This window comes from Coloeus monedula (genome assembly GCF_965178545.1).
Source record: "Coloeus monedula genome assembly, chromosome: 4".
Taxonomy (NCBI): domain Eukaryota; kingdom Metazoa; phylum Chordata; class Aves; order Passeriformes; family Corvidae; genus Coloeus; species Coloeus monedula.
In genome coordinates this window covers 70,838,456-70,852,996 of record NC_138784.1, presented here as the reverse complement: position 1 = coordinate 70,852,996, position 14,541 = coordinate 70,838,456, and the positions used below count along the sequence as shown (strand labels likewise).

Sequence of the window (14,541 nt, the reverse complement as noted above, 5' to 3'; positions counted from 1 at the left end):
TCTCCAGTTTTCTCTTTGTTTTAAAAGACTGGTAATAACTGAGTGGATATTGAAACACACATAATGACTTTTTAGTACCGTGATCAAGCAGGGCTGCATTGCCAATGTCAGTGTTTGTTTAAATCTCACCCCCAGAGGGATCAGAAATATTTAAGATGCATGTGTTTTCTGGGAGGAACCATTACAAAGAGTAGAGGAGAAAACTGCAACCCTCATCTGATTAATCCTCGGAGCATCCCAGGATGCCTGATTTACAAGCAGAAATGAGGAACCTGGCAATGAAAACTGAGTAAATTTGCATCACAGCATCACTGAAAAGGCACAGAAAAAGGAAGTGGTGCTCTTCTTTAGTTAGAGTCATGGTTTGCCTTTCCTAACTCTGTAATTTACTTCCGTGTATATCTTCCCAGGTAAAATATGAATCTTCCACAAACCTCTTTAGGGGATGTTAGAATTGCTCCTGAACAGTATTCAGAGAAAAAAATAAATAAGTCTTGATTGTAGTAATTTATGACTAGCATGGAAAAATGTCCCCTCTTTTAAAAATGAAAATAAAAGGATTAAAACTTCCAGTGTATCAGGCCATGTGTTGTAAATTAGCCTAATTGTTTTAGAATTCAGAAGTGTTTCATCATTTTAAATTGGGCTTGTCTGATATTTAGTTCCACATTTTTTACAATTCTGCAGGACTAATATGTAGCCCGTTGTTGCACATGAAAAGCTTTTTTTATCCTAATTTTTAAGACTGATGGAATGAGAGGAGGTTGACAAGTAATCACTTAGTTATCTCTGTGTCAAAGCTTGTGATATGCTTTATAGTGAAAATGTGCAATGTGCAGTTCCAGAAATAATTTTACTCTACATTATGGTTTATCTTTCTGGCATACAGAATGCAAGAGTGAGTAATTCTGGAGTCTGATAGAGGATTTCAAATTGCTTGGAATTATCTTTAAGTTTCTCCTAATAAGTCTTAGCAGGAGCCAAAACATTGTAAAAGATAGGGGCCCCAATATTAACAGGACTGCCCTCCAAGCACATCCTTATTTGCCTGTATCCCATTTCATGGGGGGAAAAGAGACTTCACATTTTTAGGGCATTATTTTGCAGTTCCTCTGTTGATCCACTCTACTCTGTGGATAAATACAAGTAACCTATGAGTAGGGCTTTGTGTGAAAAGAGCAAGCGATGCTTGTTCCCAGTAAGAACTGGTGGTTGCAAGGCTTGTTTGACAATCTAACCTGTAACCCACCATTTCTCAGCTCCCATCCAGGAAAACTTTGCATTGTTTATGCTCAGCAGAGATATTTTACACAATAACAACATGTTGAATAAACTATGAGGTCACACTGTCAAGTTAACTAAACAACCTCTGGTACCAAAATATGATCGCTCGGAGATTTTATTTTGTATTTTTTTTTAGCTTGCAGTTAAGACTGGGGACTTTGTTCTAAAGCTCTCTGAGTTTTTTGGTATCGAAGCTGCGCATCCGTGATATTTTGTTGGACATGTTCCTGTGGCTGCCATGGTGACCTGCAGAGAACACCGTGCAGAATCCTGCTTCTCCAAATGTGATTAGATACATTCAGGAACCGCATGCTATTGATGCCAAGGAACACTGAATAGTTTCATCTACTTTGCAGACAAGCTTCAGTGTAAGCCCTCCTGCCATTGCCTGCTCAAGGCCACCTTTGACAGCCGCAGGAGCCAACACACCACTGTTTAGGCACTCGTTTTGTTCCTTTTCTCTATTTTTCTTTCTCCCTCTGATTAAGTTGCCAATCATCCAGGTTCTTTCTCTTCTTGTCCTGATAAGTTGCCAATAATGTCATACAGCCTATACCTCTAGAGCCAAGTATTTCTCTTGTCATAACTTGAAAATAGGCTGCTGGAGGTTTATTTTAAATCTTGGTCTGATTAAATGCCACATCTTGATCTTTGGGGAGCCATAGGACCGATAGATCATGGTACTCCTGTTTGGACTTCTCTGAGCTGGTATTAACTAACAGACTTACAACATGTCCTATGCATCATCCAACACGGTCTCAATATTCCCTACCTTTAACAGATGTTAAATATTCATGAATAGATTTTTTTCATCAGTTTTCTGGGACATACGTGGTGATAGTTGCAAGAAATAAATAGTCAGTTCTATGAAGGCTTCTGAGGAGAATAACATATTTATTTGTATGGCATGTGGGGTTTTATGTTTTTGTCTGCTTGTCAAATCATTTACACTAAGATAAGTAATAGCACTATTTCATAAGGTCTTCAAGCCATAAATAGCAATAGGAAATTAAGCAAAACTGAAAGTGTTTACTGTGAAAAGCGTATTTAAAATATTTTTTGTGAGATTTCAAAATAGTTTTTTTCAGGAAATGATGGGAAATCTGATTCTGGGAAATCTACAGATAGAACATGATAAAACTTTGGAAGAATTATGTGTGGAAGTGTAATGCTGTCCTCTCTGGAAGAGTAGCTTAGATGAATTTTCCTGCCTCTAACGGTCCTATAATTCTATTAAAACTGCTTTCCTACATATACAAGATAACATTTTCCCCCAGTATTTATACTTTGCTAGCTCATTTTCCAGTCAGAAGGAAAAGACTGTATGAATCATCTTAGCTTTTCTCTCTCATTTTGGAAGTACATGTTACACATCTATTCCGTATCTCCCTTCATTGATTTTACATTAGTTAATCATCAGACAAAAATAAAGAGGAATAATAATTAACTAGGCTAGCAGTCTCTCCCCAGAAGTGCTTTCCTTGCCCTGGTGAGGCTGCCTGGGCAAGGTGAAACGTGACCTATAATTCTTCATCAGGACACTGCATTTTTTACACTGTTAGTCTGTGCCAAACAAGGTTCTGTGCAAGAGGCAAACAAGAGGCAGGTTGGGAAGTGGTTGTGAGATACCCCTCTCAAATATCTTTGAGCTTGAGCTTTCTGAGCATAGGTCCCTCACATGAAGTGTGTTCTTCGTTCTCATTGCTTGTGCTCATTAAGTGCTGCCATTTATTTTTGTGTGCCTGCACAAATATATGGCTTTATTACTAAAGTGGTTTGTTTATCTTTGCTGCTGCTGCATTTATTTTAGCACTCATCTAAACAATTAATTAGGGAAACACTTGAGTGCCGAATACACTTCTTCAGATACCACTCAGTTGGGTTTTTTATTTATTTCCAGGAGCATCAAGCATTTAAAAAACCCTATCTTTTGCATTTTTTTTTCTAACCATGCCTTTTCCTCTCTTTTTTGAAGTTTCCACAGCAGAGTACATTGCTTTGAAAGATCATGGGCCCTGTTGAGAGTTCAAAGCCAAGTAAAGATGATGCTTAAAGTTCAAAGGCTTGGTGTAGCTGCATCTTCATCTGCATAAAATTGTTTCAACTGACTAGAAAGATAGAAAAGTTGCCAGGAATAACTTCTATTTCTTTTTTATTATTATTATAAAGAAAGCTTAATTGGGGAACAAATGTGTCACTGCTAACAAGTTCAGGCAAAGCGAAGCTCCTTAGATGAAACACTGCTTGAAGGTGCAATGCAGGAAAGATTTGACATGTGCTGTGACCCTGTGAGAGTGAAGCTGTGAATGCCTAGAAATCAATACAAGATGTGCAAGGGTTCATGATGTTGAAGTCAAGAAAGAGTTGAAAGTGTTTGACTGCATCTTGGGCAAAGGGAGCAGGGAGTGTGATGGATTCAGACAATGGATTTAGACCTGAATTTTAGAGATGGGGAAACATATTTATCAGGGGGAAAAAAAGTATAAAAGTTGAAAATTATCTCCGTTAAAATAGTGTGTATATTGAAGCAAATCATGACACAGAGTGCAGGCTGTGCCAGTTCTTCCACCAGCAGAGAATGGAGCCCCCAATTCCGTGGCTTGGCCAAAAGCAGAAAAATCAGGGCAGGGGGGATGTTGGTGGAAACAGTTATTTGTTGATTCAAGTTCAGGGCACTTAGAGGCAACATTTATCATAGAATTTCTTCCCATGCTACTCAAGCATCCTTTAAGCCATCTCAAATGTCTTGTATTGATTTCTTCCATTTCCTATAAGGTACCTTTTGGAGGAAGTGTGACAGACTGCAGCGAGTCAGATGGAAGCAGCATTGGCACATACTGCTCTGCTGTTACTCATTGTCACTACAATGGCTGTGTCTTTTTACCTCAATTTTTATATTTTCATGGTTTCTTCAGAGTACTCCTTTGAGCTCAGAACATTTTATTCTTTCTATTTTACAAGGAAAAGCTAGAGCATAGGGAGATGAAAGGCCAGATTGTTCAAAAGCATTTAGGCATCGAAAGATTCAGATGGGCATTGAACATTATTTTCAGAAGAACTTCAACACCTTATTCCTAGAAATGAGTTATTCAAGGTCAGATTTTAGATTCTCTTGTAGAAATGGTAACCAACTCTTCTAAATCCAGTTAAATGTCGAAAACACCCCATGCACGATATTCTTGCCAAGTTTCTGGGTAGGGTTGAGGTTTTGTTGTTTAGTAAATGAGTGAAGTGTCAGCAATAGCAGTCTTTCCTCTGTGTACCTTCTTTTATGACTCCTTCTCTCTGGACCTCTTCCTCTTTTTTCTCTTCGTACTGTTAGTTCTGGCTTTTCCTATGCTGTCTTTAGGAGACACAAGCTCAGAAGTTTAGAGCTGTCAGTGAGGTTTAAACAAAACTTCATGTCAGATACAAGAGGACTGGATAAACCGCAACTTAAAAAAATGCATTGTGTTATCATGAATTCATAAATGTATTGATATATTTCTAAAAACAAGGCATGACACAAGACATTTTATTGTCTTGTGTGTCTATGGCAATATCTGCCATGCTGGGATGTTCACAGAATCATCCTAGAATCATAGAATGGTTTGGGTTGAAAGGGGCCTTAAAGGTCACCTTGTTCCACCACCCTGCCCTGGGCAGGGACATGTTCCACTAGACCGGGTTGCTCAAAATTCCATCCAGCCTGGCCTTGAACACTTCCAGTGATCCACAGCTTCTCTGAGCAACCTGTTCCTCTGTTTCACTGCTCTCACAGTAAAGAATTTTTTCCTAATACCCAACTGAAACCTGCCCTCTTTCTGTTTGAAGCCATTCTCCCTTGTCCTGCCACTACATGCCCTGGCAAAGTTCCTCTCCAGACGTATCCCGGTCCCCTTTAGGTACTAGAAGGTGCTAAAAGGTTTCAGATTCTGTTTCTTTAAAAAAAGAAAAAAGCATTAATTCCCGTGTTCTTGCTATGAAAAAACTCATCTTGTGTGTGAAATCTGCTAGTGAATGAGAGCTGGTTCCCATCTGATGGGTACAGCAATAAAACAGTAATTTAACTGATATTGTCTGCTAGAGTTAAATAAGCTTGCAATGTATTTCTGGGGAAGTTGAGCTGTGTTAGGAGGGATGTTGTCAGAAGCCGGTTAAATTCCTTCATTGCCATTTCACAGAATCACAAGCTGGCTGAGGTCAGAAAGAACCTCTGGGATTCATCTTGTCCAATCCCAGCTAAAAGCAGGGTCATCTACAGCAGGTTTGTCAGAGCTGCGTCCAAGCAGGATTTTAATTATCTCCAGAGAAGGAGAGTCCACAACTTGTTGGGGCAAACTATGCCAGTGTTTGATGACCTGTAGTATAAAAATGTCTTTCCTTATTTTTAAATGGAATTTCCTCTCTTTTAATTTGTGGCCACAGCCTCTTGCCCTGTCACTGGACCAGTGAGAAGGCTCTACCTTCTTTACTCCTTCCAATGTTTTCTTCTCCAGTCTGAACAGTCCCAGCTCTCTCAGTTGCTTTCCATATGAGAGGTGCTCCAGACCCTTCCTCATCTTCATGCTCCTTCACTGGACAGGCTCCAGTATGTCCAGATGTCTTTACTGGGGAAAAAAAAGGAGATCCAGAAACCCATACATGTCTCAGCAGGGCTGAGAAGAGGGCAAGGATCAACTCCACTGTCCTGCTCTGCCCGATGCAGCCCAGAATGCCTTTGGCATTTAACCAGTGAAGATAATTTCCAGTACAAGACATAGGTTTTTCATAGTGACAGAGAAAGTTTATAAATTGCAAATAACTCTCAAAGATTTGATTATTTTGAAGGGATAAGTTTATAGTAAAGCTCTTCTATTCCAAGTATTTTTCACTACAGAGTTGCCTCCTAGTTGAACTAGGACTTGAATGGCTTCTCAGGAGTCACAGTGCAATTAGAGGTTTCATTAGAGCAGTGATCTGGAAGTCTTATCAGGAAAAGCCAGTCTTCAGTGATCTTTCTCAAGCATTCAAGTGAAAGAAAAAACAAAAGGAAATCCAGGACTGTAAGATGTATGTGCTGGGAAGTTTGATTTGCTACTAGTGAGTGCCAGGGTTGGAGACAATAGGGCGTTTGAAATGACATCAGGGAAAGATGTGTCCCTGCCTATGTTAATTTATGTAAACATGATCTTTTTAGAGTCTTTTTGAACTGAAATACAGTGTTACAGCAGTTTTCTGCTGCAAGAATGGATTCATAAGGGACATCTTAATTTTGTATTTCCGTTTTTTTTCAGCATCTGTTCTCTGAACCCTCTTTCTCTACTGCATCCAAAGATGTATTTAGCAGATGGTCAAACTTAGGGGTTAACTTGCACAGAGGACATGTTAATTCATTTTAAAGCCAGTAAATTCAAGCCAGTAAACTCCAGTCAATTGTTACCTGGCCAAAGAAAAGGGAAACGATAACCATCAGCTAGGAAGAAAAGAAAAAGAATTTATTTGAGGGAAGAAGAAAGTGAATTAAAGATTAAGGAGCATTAGTACAAGAATAAGACAGAAAAGAAGGAAGAAAAGGTAAAGGGGAAATGACAAGAAGGCAGCATAAGAAATAATTAATTATTTGTACTTTTCATTTTTTGTAGTTTCATTTTGATGTCCCCCCAATTTCAAGATTTCTTTCGTGATACAATAGATATACATAGTGACAGGACTTATTTAAAACTATTTCCAGTTTAAAAAAATTCTCGCATTTTGTGTATATTCTTTTTCTGTATTTTACAAGTGGGAAGTGCAGTAAGTTCCCATGGGACACCCGTCATAGACGTAGAGGCTGGAATGCCATCTCCCCCTGCTGTCCTATTTATTTGAGAATTTCTTGTCCAAAAGCTCTGACAAGCAGTCTTTATTGTAACCCATATGGACTGATGTATAAGATCCCAATTATTCTCCACCCCTGAGATCTAGAAATGTGAACAGACCAAACATGAGCTCAACAGGAGTCACTGGGCTGCTGCTTTGATTTTCCCACTGATGTTGGTTGAGCGACAGCTGTCCATCTCAATGGCTCTCCCAAGGGATTTGCACTGGGTGGGTACTTGGACGGGCTGGCAAAGGAGGAGCATTCCAGGCCAGGCCACCTGCAGATCAGGGTGTTGGTGCAGTGCTGATGTGCAGGCTCAGTGCCCCTGACTGCTCAGCTCTGTCTTCACAGAACTTCCTGAGTTTGTGTTGCAATGTCTCTCGTCCACTACTCAGCCCAGACTAATAAAGCTCCGCTTCCATCCCAGCACGCAGGGATGGTTTCTTTAGGGACAGATTAGTTTGTAATGACATAAAATTGCCTTGATGCTATAAACCTGATTTGTGTTATTTATTTACCCTGCCACCATGTATAGAATCTAATTCTGCATCTGCTTTTTTTTACTCCTTCATCACCATCTAGTGCAGATATCATATGAGTGTTGCCAAGCTGCAGGTGTGGAAGTTGGCCCCATCCTACAGAAGTAAAACAGAGGGTTCCAGGATGCTGGCCATTCACTTCTCAGTCATTACACAGGCAGCAGGAGAGTTCGGGAATTTACAAAAGCTGTCATTGTCCTATATGAAAAATTGTACATTGAAATTCTTCAGATACTTGTACAGCTATTAGCCATTTAAAACTGTTTAATATAAGTGGCTTATTTCAGAGAGCAAGAAAAGTAGATTCTGGCAATTTTGCCCTTGATATCTTTTCTATCTGTGTCGCACTTTAGTCAAAATTTACATAATAATGGGTAGGGAAGCGTTGTGGCACATGAACTGGTGCATATTAGTTCTTAGTTGCTTTCCCAAAAGGCTTGAAAATGCAGCAAATTTAATCTAGGTCAAAAAAAGGAAAAAAAAAAAAGAAAAAAGAAGAAGAAGAAAAAAAACCACTTCCATTTTGTAGGCAGAGGACATTTATAGAGAGCATTTGTATTCACAAGGGTATGGGAATGACAGAGTGCGACTCCTCCAAAAGAGCTCCCCGGTGCAGCTGAAGGCTGACAGCAAACTAGGACTTGTGGCCAATTAACAGAAAGGCCGTCATAACTTGCAAGGCATGGAGAGAAAAAATTGAGCTCCATGGGATCATTTTTCACTGGCCATTTACGGGGCTGTTACCAGCCTGGAGCATTTGTGCTTTAATGCAAGCAGTGCAATGTGGGGCACTCTGGGGCTGGGGCACTGCCACCCTGAATGCTATAGCCAGGAGGAAAATTAGAGCACAGGGTGGAATTTGGCACGTCCCAGTTGTGAATCCTTCTCACATGTGAGCCCTTTCCTACATTCAGCTAATGTATTAATATTAGAAGTGGCATCGCTATAATATGTGCTGTCATTAGAGTGGCAATGTGGTTTCCTGGCTGGTGACAGGACTGGTAATACGGTTTCCATCAGGGTGCCAATTATATCAAACTATTAGCAAACCTGAGCTAATTGGGAGGCGGCATCATTAAAAGTTGATTTCTGCTGTATTCGGCAATTCTATCAGGGATTGCTTCAGGAGTGAATCCTTTCCATCTTACTCTCCCATGACTCCATAGACAATAGAGCATAAGGATGGTGCAGGTAGGAATCAAAACACGTCCCTGCCTTAGCCACCTTCTTCTGATAAGCAGAGTTTCAAAAAGAGCTGAATTTTTATTTCTGGGTTCCTTGGTCAGAAATGGCTGTATTTGCTATTCAGACAGTTCACGGTTTTCTCTGGTTTTGTCTGGAATGACCCAATCAAAATCTCTAAGACTTGAAATACCTCTCCTAATACTAGACCAGCATCTCCAGTGCAGGTTAGCTAATTGCACTAACGTCTGTAACACAGAATAAATGCCAGGCAAGGCTCCCATTGCACTGCACCAAATGTAACAAAAGTGAAAATTCTCATTGCCCAACCACACACCTGAACTCCTTGTAGCAACAGGTCTTCTCAGTGGCTTTAGTGGAAAAGAGCTTTTAATGTCTTCATTGGCTTTTGGAAAATGACATTACAGGTCATGGTGTGTTTGGTTGCAAATCACACTGTTTGTGATTTACAGAGCACGTATTCCAGAGTTTGGGTGGATGGCTGGAATGCAAGAGACCTTGTTAAAGCCTGCCCTGTATTAGTGTAGTGTTTAAATTTTTGTAGTGGGTGAGTGAATGTGGAAATCAGGAGAGAAACATTTGGAGTGGGGAAAAAAAACAAGAAAAAGAAATCCTCCTTAACTTAAACTAGCTTGAACTGTGCTGGATTGACAAGAAGCTACTGTCCCCATTGAGATTCCAGGCTTGTATGAAGCCAGCACCTGTTCTGCTTGCAAATGCATACACAAAAGTGAGCTTCATTCACAGAAAGAAAGAAACATAGCAGGACTTCACTCATTTAGCCTTCCAGGGCCTTCAGTCCCTTGATCTGTCAGCCCCTTAGAATTCAAACGCGGCCGTTAAAGGAATTTTCAATTCACAACATGATGACTTTGTTGATGTCCTGAATGTGAATGTGTTTTGAATTGAATTTGTCTGCCAGGATTCCATTACTTGCTAAAAGAATACAGAGTTCAATCCTCAGATAATCATTATAGCTGTTTTGAAGTGTTTATTTTATTAGTCTAAAAGGTAAAGCAAATTTCATACTTTTAAGTTGTTGCATGCTTTGCAGGCACCCTGATAAGCTCTTGTATTTCTATACCCCATGGTTAGGGTTCAGATACTGGCAGCAGGTGATAATATGCACAACACAGGAGAGATCCAAGCTGACAAATTTTGACAGTTGAAAACTAAAGAAACTAATAAATCAGACCAACAAATACGGGTTGTTTTTTTTCCTCCTGTATCTTTTCTCTTTTAATTCCCAAGAGTTAAATTTTCAGGCCTGGGAGATTCCAGAATGTTTTTCTTCAAGCAAATCAAAACCTCAGAGCATCTTGTGGAGCGTGTTTTAATTCCTGTCCACATCCAAGGGTTATTTTCTCATATTGATGCACATGTGTAATTCTTGGTAACTTTAACACAGGAATTGTCTATTCAGTTTAGGGAGCTGTAAAAGACTTTTTCTCACCCGAAGCAAGATGGAGGTTGGCGTATTCATTCAGGCATGAAATCCTGGCTGAGAGATTAAGCCTCTTACACAGATCCCAGTGCCGTTAAATGCCAACGAGGACTGTGTAAGCCACATCTTCAAGTGGAGGAGAGCTTCCCTTTGTTAGTTGTTCAAAATTAGGAATGTAAACAGCTCTCACGGCATAATTAGTCTGTGTTTGAATTGGGAGTAAGTGAAGGAAATTATGGTATGGCAGAGCTCCTGGAGATGTCATAGAGCTGGATCTTGCAGCCTATTAATGCTGTGGCTGCTCTCCTGGGAGGTAAATTTGGGTCATAGAGCAGAAGTCACACGGGAGGAGAAGCCCCATTACATGGGGTCACTAACAGCTCTTTGAAAAAATCCTCTTGCTTACAGGAGGAATGGCATTTCTTGAAGTTTCATGGTGAAAACTGCAATTTGTCATAATTCCACAATGTCCTCCAGAAACCCAAGTTCACTGTCAGCAGAAAATCATGGCTACAGTAGTCTGAAAGTCTTCACCACTTGATCTTCTTTTTCCTCTTCCTCACTTCTAAATGAGGACTTCAGTGAACCTATGGCTTGATTCCCCTGTAATCCATTGCTGCCATCTTTGACAGTGACTCACGTAAAGCTGTTTCTAGCCATACACGAGGCTGTTTGTCCCTGTCACTGTCTTGCTAAACAGGTTTCTGTAGAAATTAAATAAATAAAATCTCCACCACTGGTGCTAATTGGTGCCTTTGGCAGCCCGAGCAAGGGCTTGTGAATTGAATGTGTCATGGAGAATTGAATGTGTCAACTCTCTCCCAATGGCTGGGACCTTGAGGTCTTTCTCTGGCACTAAATTTCCTTTGAAAAAAGAAAAAAAGGGGAAGGGGGGAGGGAAGGAGGAGGGAGAGTGAAAACAAGCTGAAGTAAGAGATCTTTTCCCTTTTTTTAATGAGGTGTTGAAGTTGAGCATTGTAGTGTCCACACTGCAGCGTTTGCTCGTCAGATGCCTTGAGAAGTGGGGCTGTTTTCTGCTGTTGTTTCTCAGGCATCCCATTTGTTGCCATTAAGCGCCGAGCAGCACGGAGTGGCAGGTTTTATTCAGTCTGCTCAAGCATCTGGCAGGATAGCCATGAAGTTGTTGCCGATGTCCTTAAGGGACTGTAGGGATCTGCATGATTCATTCAGCATTTTTTTTAAGGTACAAAGAAGAAATGCCTTACGCTGTAGTAAATGCTGTTCCAAGTAGAGCACAACCAGCTCAGCAGAGCGTGGGAGATTTGCTCTGGAGGTACTGACAGGCAGCACGAGCTCCTCTGCCTGTGGGCAAGAATACACTAACCCATGTGGAGTTAAACTGGGCTGTATTTTGGGCTGCTGAGGAACAGCAGAACCACGTCCACTAACCAATTCACCTTTTAAGTTGTCCTGACTAGGAGGGGAGAAGGTTATCACTGCCAGGCTTTGAGCTATTTGCGTGTCAGAAAAGTCTAGTTGTGGCTCAAGCTGCCGTCGAGTTTGTTGGTGATGAAGCAAAGGCTGTGTGTGCATGGGGCCTGAAGGGGAGGGTTGTATTTTTTTATTTTCTTTCAGTAGGAAACATACTCTTTCTTTTCCAGCTGGGCCACTTGTTTGTCTTTGAATATCAAATTTTCTTTAGTAAAATGGAGGAAGGAAGATCATTGCCTCTTTGCCTTTAAGCAGGGGACAGCTACCAGTCCTAAAACACAGACTAGCCCTGTCCTTTTACATAGGCATCTTCCCCTCCAATATTCCTGCAGAAAAAACTGAATTAGGCACTTTTTTCTATGTACTGACCTAAAATGATTTTACACTGGAGACATCTTCAGTGCAGTTTGTGTAACATGGATGCAGCACCTCTGGAAAATGCATATGCTAAGCTACAGCATTTCCTTGGGTAAACATGGACTATTGCCTTTTCTGTTACTCTCTGCTCTCTTATTTTCTTTTTTGAGTCCAGCTCTGACCTCTGTAGCAAATACTTTCAAATTCAGGTGTCCACAAGTAAGTGTCCATACTCTACTCAAACCACAACAAACCAGCTCTTGTTGTGGGGTTTGTTTTATTTAAGAAGATATAAGCCAAATGGATCCTGAGAAAAATTTTATCCATGTGTATTTTCAGATGTATAAGTCTGTAGCTTAGAAGTCTCTGTTTTTGTCAGGGTCCGATGACCTGCCTGAAACATCTGCACGTTTCCCATTAAGCTACTGTTTCTTCCAACCCTCATTCACAGGAACATTTTTCTCTCCTGAGCTATTACTTCCCAAAAATGACCAGTTAAAGGGTATTTCACAGCATATTCATCTTTCAAGTGCAGTTCTTTCAAGTAGTGCCAAGAATGATAAACCAATAGATTTCAAATTTCGTCTTATCAGAATGAACCCACAGAGCTGAAATCTAAAATGAAACTCTTCGGGCCCATGGAAAAGGACATGGCAATTGCAAATTTGTGATTACAGCTTGATATTTTCCCCTTGAATCTTCTCTCCTGGTTAAAAAACTTTATATTAAAAAGCTCATAAGCCAAACAAAGAAACAATAGGAGATAGACTTGGGGCTGGCTGGCAGGATAGAAAAATATTGCAGTGTTGTCTCAAAGTTGAACTATTAAATGTCACAAACTTGGATTATTTTCTCATTTTCATCTGGGGTAATATAATTCAAGTTTTCAGAATTTTCCAGTGAAACAGAAGATTTAGAAACACTTAAAGGAAACACAAACCCTAACAGGCTGTGCCTGTCTCTAGCACACATCCCTGCGAACAATGTTCTGCTTACTGAAATAATTATTAAACCATCTCCATCGTAAAGTGTGAAATTTTGAAGAACTTGTTGGCAGTATGAAAAATGTTTCTCTCAGCTGTGTTAAGTCTGCATTACCTGCCTGCCCGTGTTTTTCTATGCCTGCAAGTGATTTTCTGCATTAGGGATAAACTTGTGTGTTCCATCTGGGAATACATGGTCACTTTTTCTTGTTATAGAGGTAATGGTTGTCACTGGCCTGGCTGCAGAGCCAGAGGGAGCATTCACAGTGCCATGCACAGCTTGAGCCAAGCAAGGGGCAGTGAAGGGGCCGTTCTGGATTCAGCCCTTCCTTCCAAAGTGTGGTATGGGCCACCTCCACACAGTTACTTCCAGTGTTTGCTGTGTGCTGCTGTGCACACCTTCTCCTTGTGTCTTTTGCCATTACAGGGATGCTGCAGGGTTGAACACAAGCAAGCATGTCAGGTGGGCTGGGATGTTTCACTTTGGTCAACATTAGGCAGCTGATACAAGCATCATCTTTGCTCACTGCCTGAAGCACAGATTATTTTATCTGTGTCACGCTCCAAGGGAGAACCAAGGCTTATGAGCCAGGGTTTCTTTTATTTACTGATTGGTTTTGACATTTCTCTGGAGTTGTAACAAACCTCTGACTGTGATTAAGAGAACAGGATTGTTTTCTGTTTCATCAGTAAGACCTGCATCATCCTGTTTCATGTGAAGTAGGTTTTACTTCAGTAGCCACTTCTGCCCCCCTACCAGCATTGCTCAGAATGTTTTCCCCTCTCCCCATAGCAGCTGGGTCGCCAAACACCCCATTTGCAGAAAACATCTCATCTTCGAAGTCAAGGAGCAGATTTCATTGCCATGGGGCATTACAGGCAAACCCTGGCCCTTGCTTTTTGTCCCATGCCTGTGACATTATAGTTCTTCCCTGAGGATCTGCCTGTGAGCCCTGACCTGACCCTGGGGCTGGTGTTGAGCTGCCTAGCATGTGTGTGCTGCAGCAAAAGCTACTTCACATGTTTCCAGTGGAGAAAGTGACAGCAACCTATGTTTGGTCCCACAGACCACCTGGCTGGACCATGCTGTCAAAAGGGAAACCACAGGATTAAGACAACTAAAACCACCTGCTTTACTGAAAATTCAGCAGATGCAGGGAGTTAATTCTGTCAACCATCAGCAGCCTCCACTATCCCAGCAGTGGCAAATTCACCTGTAGGTTGTTTTTCATTCTTGAAACTGAGATGAGTGTCCTGCCTCCAGTACTGCCTGGTTTCAAAGAAAGGGGGGAACCAACCTTAGCTCTTTTGTATAAGGCCCTTTAAATAGGGTCCTGCTTTAACCTGATTTTCTGCTTGGGATGCAACAATGAATTCCTGCTGCTTGAGCCTGCCATGTTACTTATATTCAAAGTATAATGAGGAGCCTTCAGAAAAATATAACCTTATTTACAATGT

At 40.9% G+C, this 14,541-nt stretch overlaps 1 protein-coding gene across 6 annotated transcripts in view; it reads left to right on the top strand.

Annotated features, from left to right (window-relative positions):
• CELF2 (CUGBP Elav-like family member 2) overlaps positions 1–14,541 on the top strand; it is a 378,834-nt gene that overhangs the window by 260,717 nt on the left and 103,576 nt on the right. The window lies entirely within an intron of this gene.